This window comes from Chinchilla lanigera, unplaced genomic scaffold (assembly GCF_000276665.1).
Source record: "Chinchilla lanigera isolate Chin_1 unplaced genomic scaffold, ChiLan1.0 scaffold00121, whole genome shotgun sequence".
Classification (NCBI taxonomy): domain Eukaryota; kingdom Metazoa; phylum Chordata; class Mammalia; order Rodentia; family Chinchillidae; genus Chinchilla; species Chinchilla lanigera.
In genome coordinates, this window is record NW_004955522.1 from 3,332,024 (window position 1) to 3,353,077 (window position 21,054).

Genomic DNA, 21,054 nt, shown 5'->3' on the forward strand with positions numbered 1-21,054 from the left:
ACGTGTACTAAAATATTACTGGGGTGAAGCACAAAATGACATGGGGAGTTTGCTTTCCATAAAATTTAAGGAGAGCCATGCAGATTCAAATCGACTTGCACATACACAGTTGTGAACAGGGGTTGCCTTCAGCAGAGGTGAAGGTCAGGAATAGCAAAGAGACATGTTTTCCATTATAAGTACTGCTCTACTCATGCAAATTTGCCACATCTGCTTAGAGAAAAATGACTTCAACAGCTTTATGAAGAAAAGCACAAAAGCCGTGTGGACCGTGCTAACAACAGAACGAGTTCATCTCACAATCACTCTCTATCCCAAGTGTTTGCTTAACAGGATGGTTAGTTATAAGAGAAGTGGAACTAGACGGGTCAGGACAAAGGTTTAAATACCAACGGGGGAAGCTGGGAATTGGGGGTAAAAAGAGGGGTGAAAGTATCCCGTCGAGCAGACAAAGGCACATGAGCTGTTTGGTCACATGACCCTTGGATGGGAAACAATGTCTGACATCGACAGACACATCACACGGGAAGACTGATTCGCACAGTGAGAAAAGGATTCCATTTTCAGATCTCTCTATATAATCAAAGACGTCTCCGTCTGATACAAACATGTCTTAAGACCTCTGAAAACCTTCCTGGCATTAAAACTCAGGAGCACAGGGGCTGAGGATATAGCTCAGTGGCATAAGCACCTGCCTGGCAAGCATAAGGTTGTGAGTTTGATCCCCAGTACCACAAAAAAAAAAAAAAAACCAAACGGCAGCACTGATTTAATTGTATCCCTCTTGCATACCCTTCTTAGGGCAAATGACTGATGGTTGTGAAGCAAATTTTTAAAAATAATTTTAATTTTCAAAAATAAGCCGGATTTGGTGAATTTTTTTCAGTATCACAAAGAGGCATAGGGAGAAGGCAAAAATTGCTAACATGGTGCCCCGGAATAAAAGCGAGGCAAGTTCTTCCGGTGGCTGCAGCCTCGTTCTCGTTGCCGGTAATGTTGAACAACAGCGTGCCTTGTTCCCCAGAGCTAGTTCTTTGGACGGCTAGGGCTACTAAGGACCAAAGCGCAGGCGCAAACTCTGAAGCCCAATTAAACTGTGGTTCTTGCCCCGGTGCACGACACCGACCCTTCTGTTAGCGTCCCAGGAGGCAGGAAACGCCTCACCTGAAACCGCTTTTCCTCCTTTCTGCCTCTCCAGTTCCTCCGCTTTTTTATTAGCTAATCCCAATTACAGCGCTTCGTTACTAACACCATAATCTCCGCCACTCTCAACAAGCATAAATTATGCAGTCCATAACAGTAGTCCACGTCTTAGAAAAAGTAAAACCTTTTCCTTTTAGTGATGGGGACTCAGATCTGTTAAGTCAACCCTTATGTTTTTTTAATTTATTTTTTTATTTTATGGGGAAAAGGGAAACAAACCTTGATAACAAAATAAGGGGAGAAGAGCAGTGCTTTCTGATTGGGGTTTTCCCTCTACTCATCTGCCTGTAACAGCTACGCTTGTTTTAGGAAGGAAATTACCGCCAGTGCCCGGCGCTAAAATTAACCATGCGCCGGGCATTTCCTTCCCCTTCGCGAGCAGTTTGCGGTAGCGGGAGAACCTTGGTCATTGTGTTAAAATCTACATCTGCCATTTACCAAAAGATGATGGAAAAGCACCTTCACTCACACCTGGGCCTGAACTGTGATCTGAGGGTACAAGCACCCTAGGATTTTCTTTCCAAACAAATGAAAAAGGACACAGCCCATGCCTGGCCTGGGCCTGGCGTAGGGTGGGTGCTCACCCGACAGCAAGACAAGTGTGATTTTGTTTGTTTCTTTTTCTCGTGGTCAGCAGTTGCTTCATCCAACATTTCATATGTTCCATTAATTAAAAGAAACATACCTTATCCTGGGATTGATTTTCAAACCCATTTATTACTCATTTCTCTGTGGTTTAATTTAATTAAATTGAGCGGCATATCAAATATTGATTTTAATAAAATCTTGATTAAGATTTGGGCAATTATCAAACACCATTTCTCATACCACTCCTGCATTTCAATGGAACTAACCTCAAAAGCCAATTTGCTTTTAAAATCAAGAAGTGATTTTAGGTATCTACCCGAGGCCATTTTCAGAAATAAGGAAAAAAAAAAAATGGCCTCCCAATCTTTTTATTAGCAAAGATAAGCAGTAAGTTCTAACCAGGGTTTAAAAGGCTTACTCTAGTTAATTACCTCATAAGTAAAGGAGAAAAGCAGAAAGAGAAATCAATTCCTTTGATAAGATTTAATTTGGCACCTACGGCATACACTGCCTGACACAAGGAAGAACTAATGATAGAGTCTGTTTTTATGGGTGCTACACATGAAACTCTTTAACGTTATTAAATACTAACCAGAGAAGTACATGTATTCTGACCTTTGAAACTGCTCTGTTGTGTAATTTATGATTATGGGCTCATCCTTAGGAGACTCTAATGTAAATGTGACAGTATAAATTATCAATAGTATCATATTATCAATTAACCAGAAGGATAAGACATATAATAAGTTAAATATTTGGTTTAAGAGTTAAGTGCTAACAAATTTCCAGCGCATAACTGTCACAGCAGCACCACCTAGAGGACGCTGGGGAGTAACACAGACTGATTTCCTCAATTTGCCCTCCTGGTTAGCATTTCCAAATCATGGTTCAAGTAAAGTATTTTAATTTTATCCAGATCATCTGGCATCTTCTTAAATCTCGAAATTTTTTTAATTGAATAATCTTAAAGTCACAACATATTTGGGCAGAGGAGCTCAATTCTCCTGCAGGAGGCGGTAAACCTGGATATGGTGCTGGAATCTCCACACCCTGGGCCGCCAGGACATGAGACACAGCTGTCCCCTCCCTCAGACACACACCCCTCCTTATGTTGTCCTGATCAGACACACAAACACGTAGGCAGAGTGGATATTTGGAAACACTTCAAAGTCATGTTCCTGAGCTCCGCTGCCCCACATTATTTAGAGGAGTTGAGAAGAAATGGCCTTTCTACTGTCAACTTGTTTACACCCGCAGATTCACTTCCTAATTCCCTTCTGCTGGCCAAAGCCAAATCAGTGTCCAAGGGTGGAGTTGAAGGAGAAGTGGCAAAACATTTCTTATTGTTCATAGCTCTCACTTTTCTTTCATTATTTTCTGCAGCTCTTTACCATCTGGAAACTTCCTTGGGGGCCTGTTAAATGGGTTAAAATGTAGATAATAGAATAAGTCAGCCTTTCATAGGGACTGGCACTCTCCCTGTGTTATCTGAATTCAGAATTTCAGCTGACTTTGCTGATGGCAGCTTCACAGGGGAATGGTAAAAATGCACACTTTGTGCTGGTAGGGTGGGGCCAGCAAGGCGCAAAAGGGTGCTGAATTTATTACCACTTGGAGGCACCATCTGCCTCTGGAAGGGAGACAGACATTTTGCAAGTCAAGGCATTACACAGAATGCCTTCGCCTTAGAAGCCGGGACTCCTATCTGAGCACACTATGTGAGAGAAGACAGCAGCTCAATGCGTGGAGAAGCTCTCAATGTCAGTTCCTGCACATGGGCCCAGTTTACCAAACCAGAATTATGTTTTGCCTAGAGAAATCTTTTCCCTATTCTGTACATTAAAGGCATAACTACAGTGACTTTCCTCCTTTGAAACATCATCAATTTCTTGTACATACTTTTCCCTCTGTCTCCCCCTATCCTCACCTGTTAGTGTCTATTGTTTTTCGGGGCTCAGATTAGATAGCACTAATGCTAGGAACCCTTCCAGCGTGCCCTCACAGTTCACAGGGGTGACTACCTCTGTGCTCCATTGTTAGAAACCTCTTGTGAAGTTTTGTAATAACTTGTTTCTTAACCATATCCCCCGCTAGGAGGCAAGACCATGAAAGCAAGGAGTACTTCTGTCGTGTATTCGCTGCATCCTGCAGATCTATCTCAAACATCCCATCAACACTATGGACAGCATGGTTGTCCTATACAAGCAGGTTTGTCTCGGGAGGAGTTCAGACATTCCCTAACAGTGTCCATTTCTGTGCTAAACATGTGCGTTGGTACCCACCAAATGCCCCCGACTCATACCTTGTTCTCTGAATCCCCCAGGTAGTTAGAAGAACATTCAGCAAGGCAAGCTGTCTCTTGATAGTCTAGGTTCGTGGCAGTTCTGCTTGGCTGTGTCTTCACCATCCCCAGGCTCACTGTAGGATCCACAACAACACATCCCAACTCCTGAGTCAGCTGCAAGAGAAGTAGTGCACCGATATATTTACAGAGGGGATCTTTCCGGGGTTCCTGGTATGCTATGATGAAGCAGCATTCTCCCTAGGAGAAAGAGGAGACCCTTACCTTTTGCCGCAAAATCTTTGCAGTTGACATCATAGCACAAGAAGAAGGAAAGGGAGCTCAGCTATGTGACTCAGCTACTACTGTGGCCATGGAAGGACTGTGACATTTTGGAACTAGACGAGCACAGGACCGTCTAGATAAGTTTAAGGATGTACAATAGGCACTCAAATACAGAAGCAGAGTAAATACAGAGTGAAATAAGATCTATCGCTCCAGGTCCTCCTCCTGTCAGTTGGATCCTGAGCCTCAGAAACATCAACCGCAAGACAGAGCTAAGCATGATGAACTCAGAGGATGATGGAAAGGGCCACTGAGTCAGAGCTCATGGAAGTTCTTGGAAAACTGTGCTCAGCTAAAAAAAAATGAGATGATTAAGTGTTAATAGAAGCCCACCCCACCGCCAATGTCCAATATCTTAGCTTTTGAAGATCTACCTTCATCTTGACAAATGTTTAAATAGGAAATAAAACTTACAGCAAAATTAGCCTGGTACCTATTAAATGATAATGGGTAGATACTGAGTGTGAGACCCAGGAAGAGATCATTTGGGGTAAAGAAGAGTCTTGTCTTGTTGTTCTCATAACTGTGTAGACAGAAATACACATGCAGCATACAATAAGTACTGCTCCTGTCAATTCTCTTGTGAGAGGATCATAATTTTTATTAACTCACAAAAGCATTTTTAATCTATCGGAAATTGGAAAAACATAGGATGTGAATTTCCAAAATTGACAAAGACATCAAGCCTGATTCAAATGACACATTAGGGGCTGGGGATTTAGCTCAGCAGCACAGCACCTACCCAGCAAGCGCAAGGTCATGATTTTGATCCCCAGTACCAGGAAAAAAAACAAAAACAAAAACAAACAAACAAAAAAAAATGACACATCAAACCCCAAGGAAGAAAATTCAAAGAAAACCTCATGTAGTGAGATGTCAATATGAGTGACACCTTCTCTGCATCCTTGCCCACATTTGGTGTTTCCCTTGTTTGACTTTAGCTATTCTGACATGTATGTGGTGATACTCATTGTGGTAATGTATGTGTGGTCATAGCTCACATAATTTACATTTCTTAGTGGCTAGTGATGTTGAGTATCATTTTCACCTGTTTATTTACCTTCTGTATGTCCTTGTTCAGGAACAATGTGGTACCAGTGTATGAGAACTGCCCCACGGTGGTGTGAGATGAAAGAACGAGCCAGAATTGCACATGGGGTAGTTTATTAAAGGACTTACTGACAGAAGCATGGATCTGGATGGCAAATACACTGGATCCTGATTTGGGTCAGAGGAAGAGTGTTAGGACAGAATTACTTCATCAAGCCAGGATGTGTCTCATTTATCTTCAGCTAAGATCAAGGACATCAGGCACTGATAATGTCAGTCTGGTCATAAAGCCCCACATATCACTCTAATGGTCTTATTTATTTATAATAGGCTTGGGAGACCAAGTGGAGAAAATAGGCCAGGATTACTCAGGCGCCATCTTGGCAGTTACAATTCAAGATGTCCGCATCATGGCAAAGGGAGTCCACACAATCTTCATCAGTGAATGTCTCTGTCTTCTGCCCACTTTCTGTTTCATTCTGTTTTGAGGGTTCTTTATTCAAAATAATGATCTTTTGTCACATACATGATGTACAAATATTTGCTCTAGCTCTGTAACTTGCTGTTCATTCCCTTAACAGGGGCTTTTGAAGAGCAGTTTTTAACTAGATGAAGTCTCATTTATCAATATTTCCTGTTACGGATTATCTGTTTGCTAACAAGTCTAAGAACTCTGCTTAGCCCTATAGCGTAAAGATTTTTCTTACTTTTTCTTAAAATTTTCAGTTTACACTGTACATTTTAAGGGCTATACAATCAACACCATTAGGAGACAAGCTACAGAATGGAAAAAATCTTACCGGCTACTCATCTGACAAGAGGATCAATATGCAGACTATACAGAGAACTCAAAAACAACAACAAAAATAAGTAATGTAATCAAAATGGGCAAACAATCTGAACAGATACTTCTCAAAACAAGTATAAAAGTACAATAAATATATGAAAAATGCTCAACATCTTTAACCCTCAGAGAAATGCAAATTAAAACTACACTAAGCTTGCATGACACCCCAATTAGAATGGCCACTATCAAAAAAATTGGTATAGATACAGCAAAAAAGAAATGCTTATACACTGTTAGTGGGAATGTAAATTAACACAGTCACCGTGGAAAACAATATACAGGTTCACAAAAAACTAAAACTAGAACTACTGTGTGATCTAGCCGTACCACTTCTAAGAATATATCCAAAGGAAATGAAGTCAGAATACTATAGAGACACCTGTGTAACCATATTAATTGCAGCATTATTCACAATAGCCAAGAAGGAATCAGTCTAGGTGTTTGTGTCAATACATTAGTGGCTAAATAAAATATTATATTTACACAATTGAGCTATAAAGAAGAATGAATCTTGCCATTTGCAGAAAAATGGATGGAAGTGGAGGACATAATATTGAGCAAAATATGCCACAGGAAGAACAGTATTATACATTTTCTAAATATGCAGAAATTTTTAAAAAATTAAAAAGAATGATCTGACAGTAGAGGGACTACTAGAGACTAGGAAGGGGGACAAAGGAAGTAGGAAGGGGGATGGGGAGAGAAAAAATACAAGGCAGAGTGAAATGATCAGTGCATGCTATGTGCATGTATGGAAATATGACAGTGAAACCCATTAGTTTGTGCAACAAATACATGTTAATGAAAAATATATTTTTAAAAAGCAAAAAAGAACTGCATCAAACTGGTATGCTAATTTGGAACAAAGAGACAATTCTTCATTTATGCACAGTTTTCTGTTTTTATCGGCAATTTGCAGTTTCAACACACACATCTTGTATGCATTGTGTTGGATTTATAACCAAGAACTTCATTTTGAGTAACTGTAAATTTTATATATTTTAAAAATTTGATTGATAAACACTAACGTCAGTTTCAGATGCCATTGAAATTTTTCCAACTATCCCCACAATCTCTTTCTTGGTTCTGGATCCAGTTTATGATCATATGTTGCATTTAACTGTCATTTTTTAAGTCTTCTTTAGTTTGGGACAGTTTCTCTATATTCCCCTGTCCTTTAAAAAAAAAAATATTTTAAAAATTTGGCACCCGTGAATTCATTGCTGGTACGTAAAAATACAATTGATCTGAGTATGCTTCTCTTTTAGCCTGTGACCTTGCTGTTATAGACTCATTTATTAGCTCTAGGGGCTTTCTATTGATTGATTCTTTGACATTTTATACATGGCTCAAACATGTCATCTCCAAATATGGACAGTTCTATTATTTTGTTTCCAATACGTATGCCTTTTATCTCCTTTTCTTGTCTTATTGCACTGGCTACAAGTTAGCGTTATGTTGAGTGTAGCAGTGAGAGAGGACATCTTTTTTTGTTCTCAATTTTAGGAAGAAAGCACACAGTCTTTCAACATTAAGTATGTTAGCTGTAGTATTTTGTAGAGATGCCCTTTAAAAATGCATAGAAATTCCCTTTTATTCCTAGTTTTTATCGTGATAAATGCTAAATTTTGTCATTTTTTCTGCATTGACTGATATGATCATATGATTTTATTTTCTTCTTTACTCTGTCAATATAGTGGATAATATTGATAACTTTTGAATAAAGAACCAGCAACCAGCTTTGCATACTTGGAATAAAACCCAGTTCATAATATTGTGTTATTCTTTTTATACTTTGCTGAACTTTCTTACCTAGTACTTTGTTAAGGACTTTGCATGAAGGATATCATCAGTAGTTCTCTCTTTCTTCTCTCTCTCTCTCTCATCTCATACTAGTTTTGACTGGTATTGGTGTGAAGGTAATGGTAACATTATAAAGTCATAGAATGTGTTGGGAAATTCACTTCTATTTCCATTAAGAGACTGTGTAACATATTAATTCTTTAAATATTTGGTAGAATTCTTCAGTGAATTTCCAGTGAATATTTCTTTTGTAGGTTTTTTGAGTTATGACTTTAATTTATTTTGTTCTTGTTTATCTAGGCTCTTGGAATGAGTGCATGTTATTAATTGAAGAGTTTTACCTTTTCTAATCTTATCATTTAGTGCTATTCATTTCCTTCTCATGACTTTTAGCTATGTTCCACAAATCTGATATATTGCATTTTCATTTTCTTTCATTATATCTTTTCTCTTGAAAGCTCCTCTTTGACTCATGGATTATTTAGAAATAGGGTGCTTAGTTTTCAAGTGTACAGATTTTCTTGTTATCTTTCTGTTTATTTCTAGCTTAAATCCACTGTACTCAGAGAATACATATGCTTTCCATTCTTTTAAATTTGTTGAAGCTTGTTTTACAGCCCAAGCTAGGTCCACCTTGGTACATGTTCTGTGGGCACTTGAAAAGGGTACAATATCCTGCAATGTTGGTTGGTGTGCTCCACAAATGTCAGTTAGAGCCTGAGAGTTGAAGACATTGTAAACATCTCTATCTTTGGTGATTTTCTACTTACTTTTTCTATCAGTTGTTGAGTGAAGATACTGATGCCTTCGATTACCATTAAAATTGTGCTTGTTTCTCCTTTCAATTGTATTATTTTTTGCTTCACACATGTTTGAGCTCTGGTGTCTTGTGCATACACTTTTTTATTTAGGCTTGCTATTGTCTACTTGATGGATTCACCACATTGTTATGTATGATCCTCTTTGACTCTAATAATTTCCTTTGCTCTGTAGTCTATGTATCTGGTATTCATATGGCCACTCTTGCTTCCTTTGGATTAATGTTTACATGATATATTTCTCCTTTTTTATTTTCTATTTGCCTATATTATTATATTTGAAGTGGGCTTTTAGTAAGCAATATAGAATTGGAACATTTTAATGCACTCCAGTGATTTTTTTTTATTGGTGTATTTAGACTTTAGCATAATAGATAGGTGGAGGTGGGGAGATGGAAGAGTGGGCTCCCTACATAACCACCACTGAACCATCTGGAAGTAGAAGACAATTAGTTAACACCCAACAGAGATAAAGTCCCAACTTTCTACTCAGCCTTTGACAATGCTCAGGAGAGGATGGAGGATCACAACAATGTGAATGTGGAAGTCTATACTCTCCATTTGGCTTTTGCTAGTCTTCTTCTGTGGTGTTTGGCTGGAGTAGTGTTGGGTTGTTTTTGTTTTTTAAAGAGTTTCTGTCTTGGTAGACTGAAGCTTTCCCAGTTCTTTGGGAAAAGACAATACTTTTGTTGGGACTTTTTAAAAGTGCCTTGTCTGTTCGCATTTCTGTATTGCTAGTTAATTTAAACTCCAATTCTGGGATATATAAAATTAAAAACAAAAAGAGGGAGCTTTCAACCATCTCATTCCTTAGGCACCAAGGTTCCTACCCAATCTTCCTGATACCATCTGTCTTTCAGAGAGCCCTTTTGCTTACATAATGTGCATGGTTTTCAGGTACAAGTAGAGGGCAGGAGAAGAAAGAGCACATCTATTTCTTTCCAGAATCAGAATTTATTGATCTTCTTTGCAGTTCTTTTCTGACAGTATTTATCTTTGAATTGTTGTGCCTCTGTAAGTTATATGCAATATAATTATTTATAAGACACGATGTAATTGTCATAGTATTTCTCATAGATTGTTTTATTTATTTTCCACTCTATTATTTATCCTTTCACTTTTTTGGTTCTTTGAATAATTTGTAGTATTACATTTTAATTTACTTATGGCGATTTTTACCATATCTGTGTGTAATATTTTATTGTTTGCTCTAGGAATTACACACCTTATTTTTCACATTTACTTAAAACAAGTACCTGACACTTCAACTGAAATGAAAGCTTACCCTCAAATAGGCCCCTTTACCCTCCCTTATTTATGCTGTACTCATTTTATACATTATATTTATCCACCTTGGAAACTCCAAAGAATGGTGCAATCCTTTATTTTGGTCATCAAACTTATTTTGATGACCTTATAAGGAACCACATACTGTGGGAATCTGCAAATTTTTTCTACAAAGGGACAGATAATAAATATTTTAAACTGTTTGGGCCACACAGTTCCTGCCACAAATACTGCCCTTATGGAGTGAAAACAGCCAAAGGGACACATAAACCAAGGAGTTTACCCGGGTTTCAGCAAAAATGTATTTATTAAAAACAGGTGGTGGCTGGAGTCTGGCATCTAGGCTCACTCCTGGTCCATCATGTTTGTCCAGATCTTTGTCATTTTTTTTCTTCTTTCATTCCTGAAATCCTAAATTTCCACCTTATGTCCATCTCATAGCTATCCACCTAGGCCTGGAAAATTCTCCTTCATAATTCTTTCAGTCTGTCTGCCAGCAACAAGTTTTCTTAATTTTTCTTCATTTGAAAATGTCTTTATTTTGCATCTCTCAAATGATCAGTGGTGTTGAACATTTATTCGTTTATTTATTTTTCTGCTTGTATTTCTTAATCTGGGAAGCGTGTATTCATTTCTGATGCCCATTTTTGAATTGGGCCTTTGAATTTGGGGGTCTGATGTTTTTCAATTCTTTATATGTTCTAGATATGTCTTTTGTCTGAGGGACAACTGGCTATAATTTCTTCCCACTTTGTGGGTTGTCTTTTCACTCTGTCGGTGATTTCTTTTGTTGTACAAAAACTTTTTAATAAGGTGAGATCCCATTTGTTGATTCTTTGTAGTATTTCCCATGTGGTCTGCGTTTTGTTCATGGACTCTCTGCCTACACCTATGTCTTCAAGAGTTCTACCTATTTTCTCTTCTAGTAGATTTAGTGTTCTGCTTTTAATATGTAGATCTTCGATCCACTTTTACTTTAGTTTAGTGCATGGTGATAGATATGGGTCTAGTTTTACTCTTCAGCATTAGAGAGCCAGTGTTTCCAGCACCATTTTAAAAAGGCTATCTTTCTTCCAGTAAACATGTTTGGCCTCTTTGTCAAAGATAAGGTGGCTGAATGTGCTTGAAGTTGTATCTGTATCTTCTATTCTGATCCTCAGGTCTGTTTTGTTTTAACCAGTGCTGTGTTATTTTTATCACATAGCTCTATAATTTAATATCAAGTCAGGGATTGTGATGCCCCCTGCCTTGCCTTTGTTGCCCAGAATTGCTTTTGCTATTCTAGGTCTCTTCTAGTTCCAAACGAATTTTAGGAATGCTTTCTCTAGATCTGTGAGGTATGCTAATGGTATTTTGATTGGGATTGCACTAAATATGTATAACAGTTTTGGGAGTATGGTCATTTTCATTATGTTGATTTTCCTATCCATAAGCAAGGGATATCTCTCCATTTTCTGATATCCTCTTTGATCTCCTTTTTCAGAGTACTGTAGCTTTCAGTGTATAGATCTTTCACTTCCTTTGTTAGATTGATTCCTAAGTATTTCATCTTTTTATGTTATTGTAAAGGGTGTCGTTTGTCTAATTTCTCTCTGTTTGTAAACACTGAGATTCCATCTCACTCCAGAAAGAATGGCTATCACCAAGAAATCAACCAAGAACAAATGTTAGAGGGGGTGTGGGGTGGGAAAAAGGAATACTTTTCCACTGTTGGAGGGAGTGTAGACTGGTGCAACCACTACGTGGAAATCAATATGGAGACTGCTCAAAAAACTAGGATTAGAGGTTCCATTTGACCCAGTTATTCCCCTGCTGAGTATCTTCCCTAAAGAATTAAAACATCATACCACAGCAATATATGTGCACCCATATTTATAGCACCACAATCTGTAATAACTAAATCTTGGAAATAACCCACAGGCCCATCAAATGAGGAATGGATACTAAAAGATGTGGTCAGGTCCAGTGATACAGCTCAGCAGCACAAGTGCTTGCCTGGCAATTGCAAGATCCTGAGTTCGATTCCCAATATCAAAAAACAAACCAAAAAAATGTGGTCTTTGTATGCAATGGAGTGCTACTCAGCCATAAAGAAGGATAAACCTGAGACTTTTATAGGTACATGGTTGCGATTCAAGACCATACTCATAAGTGAAGTAAATTACACCACGTGTGTAAACATAGTATTGTCTCCCTAGTGTGAGAAGCTGAATGAGTAAATAAGATGCAAAATGTACAATAAATATTGTGAATTGGGAAGAAACTGTTCAAAAGGAAAGAGAAATTGTGATGGGGAAAGGAGAAAAGAAGGGAAAAGATATATATAGATAGATAGACAGATATACACACACACACACACACACATATATATACACACACACACATACACTAGTTAAGATAGTTATGCTACTAGTTTATCTTAGTTCATTGAAAAGAAAAGTTTGTGCTAATATTTTTGGAAACAATATTTTGTGCCATATCTTATACTCTGAGTGACTACTTTAAAATAACAGTACACAGTGTATTAATTATTGTTACTTTCTATTATCTTGTTTGGAAATACTCCTTTTCTTCTCTTTAAAATAAAAGAAACAGTCTTTACTCCTCCTTACATTTCTGCGGGAGAGAGAGTGCTGAACTGACAATATTTTCCTTCAGCTTTCTAAACATACATTTGCCCTTCAGCTAGGATGAGGAACCCATAATCATCCCTATACAAATAATACTTAATTTTTCTCCAACTGCTTCCAAATTTTTCTCTATCTTCTGATTTTAGTATTTAGTCATAATATGTTTCAACACAAATTTATTTTCTTTTCCACCTTGGGATTCCCTGAGCTTCCTGAATCTATAGGTTTGGGTCTTTTAAAATATAAAAACATTCCATTATTAGTTATTCAAGTATTTCCTTGTCACTGGAGTATCCCTCCTCTCCTTTAAGACACTAGAGATAATTCTTAGATTCTGGGGCTTTTTCCACAGTTCCTTGAGGCTCTGATCATTTTTTAAAATATTTATTCTCTATCTCTCTTAGAGCAGATAGTGTCTTTTGATTTATTACCAAGTTCACAGACTCTCCCTTCTGTCATCTCTAGTTTCCTATGTAGCTCATCCAGTGAAATTTGTGTTACTCTTTTTTTGCATGCTTCAAATTTTTTGATGTTTTTATTTATTTTTTCTAATAAGCATTTTCTTTTTTATTTTAATGAGAATAAAAATTTAAAAGACATTAAAAACAATACAGAATTTCAAAACAAGATGACAAGAAATCAACAATGGTTGTTATATTGCATATCCTTATCTTCAAAGTAGTTGTTCAGAATACTGTGTCAGATATAGGCATGCAAGATCAAAAAAATTAAGCATTAATTGTTCCTTTCAATTAACTAATAGAAATTAGTAGTACAATTATCTTAGCTCTCTCGTCTGGATATATATTTTTTCTTCTTCCTTTCTTTTTTCTTTCCCTCATGTGTTAGTTTAATTCTACTTTTTTAGTTCTAAGATTTTCATTTTGTACTTCTTTACATCATATATTTTCTAGGATTTCTACATTTTCACTTCCCTCAAGAATGTCTATCTTTGCTTCTTGGACACTTTTACAATACTCACTCTAATTCTTTGTTTGATAATTCTAACACCTCTGTTGTGTCAGTGTTCCTGCCTATTCTTTCTCCTCCCTCACCTGAACTGAGACTTTCCTGGTGATGCCAAGTGACTTTGGGTTGCACCCTAGACATTCTGCATATTGTACATAAGATGTTGATTCTTACTTAAACCCTATAAAGAATACTGATGCTTCTGTTTTAGCCAACAATCCAGTATGGTTTTGGCCCCAGACTCTGACAAGTCCTTTGTGTTTACGATTCCAATGTAGGTTCTGCTTTCAAAGACTTGGAAGAATTATTTGGATCTGTTTTAAGTTTATTCCATCCAGTTGCCAGTTTGGGAGCTGGGCAGGGGGTCTATACAATAGTTCAATTCTCAACTTTGTTTGTGCTCAAAAATCCATATGCTCAGTTCACAGGTAAGTCCAAGAACCAGACTTTATGCGCGTACCTGCCTGAGTAATCACTTCTCCCTCAGATACCATCAAAGTCTCTGAAGCTCCCCGTTTTAGTCCTATGTGGCCAGAATGCTGAATATAATGTACACAGCTCTGCTGTGCCCTTTCTGTGACTGTTTCCGAGCCCAAGGTCAAATAGTGCAAGAACAGAGGGAAAAAAGCAAGGCAATTTCTTTCTCTCTCTCTCTCTCTCCCTCTCCCTCTCTCCCTCTCCCCTCTCCCCTCTCCCCTCTCTCTCTCTCTCTCTCTCTCTCTCTCTCTCTCCCTCTCTCTCTCTCTCAGAACCCAAAGCTCCTTTGCTCACAAAGTTTCCCCTCTGTTTTGGTGTCTGTGGTCCCTGACGGCATCACAACTGACTGTGATCTGAGGCACCAGAGAATAAAGAAAAACAAAGAGAAAATAAAAGATACCTCCCAGTCTCCCTGAGCATTAGGAGCTCCCTTTCCTACCAGAATTAGAGAACTTTTCCTGGAGCTTTCTGCACCTGCAGTCAGTGCCTGATTCTGGGAGTATGAGCTGATTTGAATCAGGACAAGGAGGGGAAATCATCACTGGTTCAATGGTACTTTAAATTGTAGTCTTTCCCCACTTTATGACGTTACTTTTCAGAGTACTTAACCACTTTCCCCATTTGCTGTGCACAAGTTTTATACCTGCATTCAGCAGGAAAGACAGAGTGAATGTGCTTATGCCATTTTACTGAAAACCAGAAAACTGTGATCCATTTCTCACCAATAGGGTGCACCAGAGCCACTGACTTCTAGACAGTAACCAAAGCTGAATTTCCAGAACAAACTTAATTTTGTTACATTGTATTATTTTTATATTATACTTTGCATATAAAGTATTATTTACCAATTGTTTAGGATTTTGTATTTACATTTTTTTAATATTTTATTTTTTAATTTTTTTAAGAGACATGTATATACATTAAAAATGAAATTTGTTTTTATTTTCTTTTCTTGCAATATTCCTCTCAAAGTGTTTTCGATCAAAATAGCTCTAGCTCCAGTAAAATAGTAAGTGGTCCTTCTTATTTTATGTATGATTTAAACTATAACAATATCCATAGATGAAATTCAGAATAATTGAGTTTAGTAATTTTGTTAGGATAAATACACATTAATATGAATAAAAAGTAGAATTAAAAAATGAATCACAAGTTTGCCAAATATAAAGTCTCTACATGATACTCAGTTTGATCTACACATCACCAGCAAATGGTGAGCAAATAAAATTGTGAAGTACCAAATAATGTGAATTACGTATCGATAAATGTAACATATGCAACTCAGCCATGCAAGTAAACTATACAAATTATCAAAACAAATGAAAGAAGAACTTTAAGGTGGAGAGACATACAATGTTCATGAATTAAGGGCTTATTGTAGTTATTTCAGTTCTAATTAGTCTATACACCTATCACGCAGTCAAAATACCAGCTATATTTTTGCAGAAATAAACGGTTTTATTCAAAAGCAATATGGAAATGTAGAGAAAAGCCAGACAATCATTTAAAAAAGAACAAATAGAGAAGTCTATACTGTAACAAGTGTCGAGACTTTATAATAACACATCAAATTAAGATGAATCGTACTGGGCTACAAACCAGATGAGTACAATAGAGAGCCCTGAAAGATGAACACACATACATGAACACTTTGTATATTGTATACTGTCAGAGGTGGTACCACAGAACTGTGGGGAAATGTGCTCTTCTCAGTACTCGGTTATCTGAGTACATTTTGTATTACTACAACAAAATACCACAGACTGGGTAATATGCAAAGAAACTAGATAATTGATTTTTATAGTTCTGACACTGAGAGGTCCAGTATCAAAATGCCCACCAGCATCCAGCAAGGCTATTCCTGCTTTGTTATCCTACCAGGGAAGGCAGAAGGGCAAGAAAGTAGCATGTGGGAGAGAAACAAGAAAGGGCCCGACTGGCTTTTATAATGAATCCTCTTTCCTAAAAAGAATGTACTTCCACAATAATAACATTAATCCATGCATGCAAGCAGAGCTCTCATGACCCAATCACCTCTTAAAGCTCTCACCTCTCAGCATTGCTAATTGGGAATTCAGTTTCCAACACATGACTTTGGGGGACATATTCTGATCATAGCCAGGGTGTCGATTTGATACTCATGAGAAAATAAATCGAACATCTTCTCGATCATGGAGTTGGGAAAAGATCCCTAAACATGACACCAAAATACTAATCTCATAAAAGAAATTAATATTGATTATTGCAATTACATTCTTTACAATTAAGACAACAAAATGCAATCCACAGGGCAGAACGTGTGTGTGTGTGAATGTATGCAGATCCATGGATATATTCAATAAAGAGCTTGTATCCAGAGTGCCAATGGGCAGACATACACACATACACACACAATCCAAAAGAATCGCCCAACAAATATACAGGAATTTTGCTCAGTTTCATCAACAGTGAGATTAAAACCACAATGAGATATGACAATACACATACCAAAATGGCTAAAATTTAAAATCCTGACAAGATTAACTATTGATAAGGCTGTAAACCCAAAATAATTCTCTTGCACTATTGCTGGATACCCCAGTACACTGGCATGACCCCTTTGGAAAAGTCAGGCATTATCTGAGCACAGATCTCACTCTATGATCCATGAACACCACCTCTATGTTTATACCCAAAATAAATTCATACCCATGTGCACCAAATGACAAATGAAATAATGCTTGTGGCACTGCAGTTCTTAGTACTAAAACCTAGAAACAATCAAAATATCTATCGATGGTAAAAGTATAAATAAATGTTGATGTTTACTTACAACACAGCAATAAAAATGAAAAAACTACTACTGCATACAACACAGATGACTGCCATATACATCATGCTCAGCATAAGATGCCCAAAACCAAAGATTGTGCACTGGATAATTCCCTGGGCAAGGTTTAAAATGAAGCAAGATGGACTATACTGCTAGAAGCCTGATATCTAACCCTGGAAGGAGGGCGGAAAGAGTGACTGGGAGTGGCCACATGGAAGCTCCTGGGATGTGGACAGTGTTTTACTTCTCTTGACCTGGTTGAGGTGGCACAGGAGTTCACTTTGTGGACACTCACCCACTCGTATACTGGTTTTATGCACTCTTCTGTCTTGTGTGTTATGGTTACCGAAGTCATTCTGAAACTAAATAGAACAGAGATCTTGAAAATAGCTTATAAGATTTTGTGGATGAATTACCAGAGCAAAGAAGAGGTACATAAAGTGCATGAGATTTAGTGCAACCTTCAGCTCTTCCTTTTCCTTCTCGGAGCAAAGTTAATAGATGAGGAAATATTTACAGTTTGCCCCCTATCCTGAGAAAGAGACCATCTGTGAACGGCAATGCACTGAGATAGGAATTAGAGCCAGAATTCAAAAGTGGGAATTGTGAAAAAGCAGAAATGGAAGGTTCTAAGTAAATAATGGGCTGTCTGAAGGGAGAAAAAAAAATGTTCTTCACTGAGAAAGTCCACTGTATGGATTCTGGATACTGTTCCCAGGAAGGACTTGAAGCAAGAGGAGGTTAAACAGAAGGAGGAAAAAGGAAGTGAAGCAGAATGATCAGACAGAGGGAAAAAAGGAGAGTATAGAAAGGAGGGAAGAAGAAAAACTGACTAGAGGAAGGGAAAATTCAATAAAGAAATACAATTAAATGATCCATATTGTGTACCTGGGATTCAGGCGTTTCATACACATCAATACCATTTAAACATCACCCACTAAGGTGGACATTATCTTTCTTATTTTACTAATGAGGAAACTGCAGCTGAGGGTTTGTTTATTCAAGGGAACACACCTTGAAACATCAACTCTAGCTGCATGCAACTCCAAATCCTGTGCCCTAGGAAATTGCTCAATTCCATCAGGGAGGATTTCCTTGTAGGAAGCAATTACTTGTGTTACAATTGGGTCCTGAACAAGATTACTCCAGAGGCAGCCTTTGTTCTAACAAGCAAAAAATGGTTTTGAAAATCTTTTGAAGCCCTAAATCTATATATCTATTAATGTAAGATATTAGGTCTGTGACAGAGAATACTTATAGATACCACTTCCATCCTCTAATTCTGCCTTAGTATTAAGGGGCATTTTAGAAGAATCTAGTGTCTATGTCCTGGAGGGAAACTAGCAGAATACTAGTAGTTATATTTAGGTTGACAAACAATGCCTTGTGAGGAAAAGGGGGCATAAAATACAGTATGATCTAATTTATAGTATTTGCCAACAGGCAAGAATACCAAAGATAGGGCCAGGAATGTAGTTCAGAGGCACAGCTCCCGGTCCTGGCAAGCACAAGGTCCTGAGTTCAATTTTAGTTACAAAAAGAAGAAAGAAAAGAAAGAACACCAGATAGCTATAGGGGATGCTACAGGAAATTCCAAGGGAAAACTCAAAGGCACGAAGTTACCTGGGTTTCCTCAGGCCAACCAGAGAAAAGCGAATTATTAAAGAGCAAGAAAGACTCCTCTCTAAAAGAAAATCATCGCGTTATGAACAACTTATATGAGAAGTAATGGAATTTGTCTCTGCATATAGCACAGTTTGGGGTTACATCAGAGTATTATTTGCAAATAAAAGTATTATTGACCAATACTTTCACTTAAGTTGGAAGTTACTTAGCACTTCTGAGTCAAAACAAAGTGAAGGGATGGAAAAGGAGAAGAGGGTAAAAGGAGAATTCACCTGTACTGACGACAGGGTAGAGACGTGTCAGATATTGCCAAGGCACTTTATACGGCACAGCCTGGGATATTCATTATAGTCCCCCAAATAGGCATAAAAATTAAACCAAGCTTTCTCCAAGGAATAATTAGAAGTGAAAATCAATGAGAAGAAAATGGCTCATATTCTCTTCATTGATTTCCTGTGCACAGTGAGTCAAACTTGACTGTGGGTTGGAAGTCAGTTGGGCTACTTCTCATTTCCTTTTCAGCACTTGGGTTCTCCTGTCAGTGCCTTTCATGATGGAGTCTTTCTTTGCTCTAATCACAGCTGTCAGCTATCGAATGAGTTTGACACCCTGACTCCAGAAATGAGGGAATTCACACCCCATGCATATGCAGTCAGCTCCTTCATTAACGCTGATTGACATAAAAGATATGGTGCACTGCCACTGATTTTTATACAAAAAGCTCAAATGGCTATGTGTACATGCAAGTAGCAATCCCCTTGATCAGAAATACTCAGAGCCCAAAAATCAGTCTTTCAGACAATGAGGCCAGTATTACTGTAAAGATCTATGTTTTTATTACTGCAAAATGGTAGTTAACAGGAAAATCTTTATACACACACACACACACACACACACACACACACACACACCAGATTCAGATTTCTCTCCTGAACCCTAACTAACCTTTCCAAATGACCTCAGTTGGAGTCCCAAGTAGTCAGTGCAAAAGTGTGAGGTTAACTGACTTTCTGAGAAGTATAAATTCTTGAAGGGGAAGAAAGGGGAAATCTTATGTCCTGAATCACCTCTCCACCCCCAGCAAAAACTGAAACAGAACTAGAGCTTCTCAGAATGTTCTTGTATATAAGTTATTATCATAAAATGACAGAATCCAAGCTGAAACAGATCTAGTCCAAAACCACCAAATGCAGAGCTTTCCTAACAAATCCTTCCTAGTTTCTAGCTGACACCCTTGGCAAGGAGCACATCTTGTTTGGTGTGACACTGCTCTCTGAAAATGGAAGCACACACTGAATCCATATCATCATAAAGAAGTCATGATAGCATGGTCCTGATGGAGATGCATTCCCACCTTATAATTTCATTTCATCACCAGTGTTTGTCCTCTTCAAACCCCAGGAATTCAGGTACCAGCCACAAAATTTCCTTGCTGTACTTCCTTCAGCCGTTGGTCTCTTCCTCCCAAGCTACAAGAATATTATCAACGCCCTTCAAAAGGTCAAATGACTTCTGGTAAGTGGCCAACTCTTCAACCGAGTGAAGAGCAATAAAAGACGATACAGACAACTAGGTAGGAGCTGCGAGCATAAGATGTGTGATCGCTTGCTGTACTAGTACTGGCTCCGGGATAGGGAGATATACATGAATACATATGAATGAATATATATGTATATGTACATGGAGAGAGAGGGGGAGGGAGAGAGCTAGAGAGACAGAGACAGCGGGGAGAGAGGGAGAGAGGGAGGGAGAGACAGAGACAGGGAGAGGGAGAGAGACAGAGAGAGAGGGAGGGAGGGGGACAGATAAGGGCTCCATGCTGTCAGTATAAATACGGAGGAAGGGGTGTGTCGGCGCCGCACAGGGCAGAGCTAAGGCACACGTTACAAGGCAGCTGAGTCTGTCACCAAGTACCTAAGGCAGCCCAAACCCGGTGTCACATGAACCCACTCTGTTTATCTGCCCCAACACTTATCACCGTGGACATTACAGCTCTGCTGGTGGCATTTGGTCTGTTTCCCCAGCAGAGCCCGGTACGGAGCAGATGGTAATCAAACAGTTCCTGAGTGGCACTTACATCCAATGCATGCTTAAAGGACTTAGAGAACTGCCACTCCTGCCGCAGCCAAGCCCACGCCCCTCTGCCCTCCTCAGTCCCACTGCTCTTCAAGTCCGGAAAGAGCACAGGCGTAAGCCACCGGCCACTTTCACGAACCTTCGCCTACGGCGGCCCGGAGGCATCAGGTGCTAAGTCAGGGCGGAAGAGCCGACCCCCGCGGCTGCTGCCCAATCGCGATTGCGCAGGCGCGACCCCGAAG

General features: G+C 38.5%; 1 long non-coding RNA gene across 1 annotated transcript; it reads right to left on the reverse strand.

The window, feature by feature from the left end:
- Positions 1-1,848: 1,848 nt before the first annotated feature.
- LOC106147143 lies at positions 1,849-21,002 on the reverse strand. Its single transcript, XR_001231911.1, has 3 exons — positions 20,814-21,002; positions 4,094-4,249; positions 1,849-3,205 (listed from the first exon to the last, which is right to left on the reverse strand). It is a non-coding gene; the product is annotated as an uncharacterized LOC106147143 (long non-coding RNA).
- Positions 21,003-21,054: the final 52 nt, after the last annotated feature.